This window comes from Chenopodium album, chromosome 9, assembly GCF_948465745.1.
Source record: "Chenopodium album chromosome 9, dcCheAlbu1.1, whole genome shotgun sequence".
Classification (NCBI taxonomy): Eukaryota; Viridiplantae; Streptophyta; class Magnoliopsida; order Caryophyllales; family Amaranthaceae; genus Chenopodium; species Chenopodium album.
In genome coordinates, this window is record NC_137842.1 from 27076482 (window position 1) to 27078820 (window position 2339).

The window sequence follows — 2339 nt, forward strand, 5'->3', positions numbered from 1 at the left end:
CTTAAATGGACTTTGTCTTGACAATGGAAATGAGCACCATCTCGCCAAAGTAATATATGAGCAATCTTTAAATGGTTCACCTAGGGATGGCAACAGGTCGGATCTGGACCGGATCCAACAGGATCTAGATCCAGATCCGTTTTTATAAATGGGATCCAGATCCGATCCGGATCTGTCGGGTATGAAAAAGAAGGATCCATATCCATATCCGTTGGATCTTACGGATCCGGGTCCAAAACGGGTTCAAAACGGATCTAGCACATTTTACTTATTTTACACATCAATTTACAATTTTCTGTAGAAAATCTTAAGTTCTAAACCAAGCACGAATTTCATCCAAATCTCCAGCAAAGCAGATAACCCAACGTCCAACAATCACATGCACAGATATTTAGAACCAACTACCACCATCACAAGCAAACCAACTAGCCACATTTCTAATGTATACAGAAATAACATCCGAAACATGAGCATTTCATTTCAACCATAAATAAAATTACCAAAACACAAGACAAATTCGTTAAACCAGATGGACATGTACTAATTTATTTTTTTTAAAAAAAAAAGAAATTGTAAATGAAAGGGACTGCTAAAGTAATACAGAGATCGAAAAATAGAGAGAAGAAGGACGGGCTTCGATTGTTACGGCGGTCATCGGAGAGAAAGTGGACCGATGTCGAACTCGCAGTCGCCGCAGAGTAGGCTTGACTCCCAGTCGTCGACTTGCTGGTTTGAATTTGGGGAATAAGGGGGAGAGAGAAGAGTGTTAGCCTATTAGGGTTTGCTGTTTGGGAATTAGGAAACTACGAATGTTAGAAACTTAGAATCAGTAACTTCTTGTGGGCTTGGTTTTTAGGCCTGCTACATAAAATTAAAAAAAAAAAAAACGGGTAAACGGATCTGGATACGGATATATTGGTTGGACCCGTATCCAGATCCGTTTTTCAGGATAGGATCCATATCCGACCCTGATCCGTCGGGTCCAAATTTTAAGGATCCATATCCGTAAAAACGGATACGGATCCACGGATCCGGGTCGGATACGAATCCATTGCCATCCCTAGGTTCACCTCTAATTGGCTCAATAAATTCATATAGCAAAGAAGAAATCATCCCATTAATTCAATTTAAAAAAAAAAAAAAAAACCCCATTTTATAAACTCAATAATGTCTTTTGACTAAGGTAATTCAATGATAATATGTATCTGATTAACCATGTTTAGTTGATTTTCAAAGTCAATCATCAAGGTTTCATAACTTTTGTACCAATAATTCAGGACAAATGAAGCGAAACAATATGTATTTATATGATTGCATGTTAGTGAGAGTGAGGGATAGCTTAAGTGGTTAGAGTTCCCCTCCTGATTCTAATAGATATTGGGATCGATTCTCATCATCCGCCCTTGTGGCTCTCTAAACACAAAAAAAAAAAAAAAAAAAAAAAAGTCAATAAGGAAGCAATAATATTAGTAGTAAAAACATAAAGTGTATTGATAAATCTAGACCTAATATAGCAGATTAATAAGTATTATGTTTTGGGTGTTTTTGTCCCTCGGGAGAGTTACAGCTCGAAGACTGGTCTGACTACGCTTGTACCTGCAAAATAACGAAGACTCCAAGTGGTTGGAGTTCCGTCTCCAATGATCAAGTTAGAACATGTCCGAAGAACGTAAAAAGGTGCGGAAAGTAAAGGAGTTCGTCTCGGAATCTGAGATCAAGTGTTTTCTCTAATGGAAGAGAATGTAGGGTATCATGTAATAAATTTTAGATGTCCCCAAAATGGGGTGAATCTCCCTATTTATAGGGTCATCGGGAAATGTGCCCCTGATTAGGTCACTCTGACCTAATTATGTTGGGCTGCACCGAATTACGACTTTCTTGGGATTTGGGCCCTTGAAGGTAGTCTTTTCTCCCATATTCTGGGAATGTCACATGTCAAATAAAGATTGGTCCGATTTGGACTAATCTAACACGTGTCACAACCTGGTTGGCCAACGTGGCATGGGTAAAATTACCCAAAACATTTGCCCTTCACAGATGTGACGTGGCTCGCCACGTGGCATCTGTGACACGTCACTCAGTTATTTTTTATTTATTTTCTTACTGCGAAAGTTTAACCTTTCATATTCCGGGGAAATTACAAGAATGCCCCTGTATTTACCCCTTTATAAATACGAGTTTTACCCTCCTTATTTTGGACGTTTCCAAAACTTTTTAGAGAGAGAAAGTTAAATGAAATCTAGAGAGAGACTCTGACTTCCGTCTGTGTAAACACAAACTTCGCTTCTTTTTCGCTTGCCCTAGTCGGTCTAGTAACCGCTTGTGCCATACACAAGCAA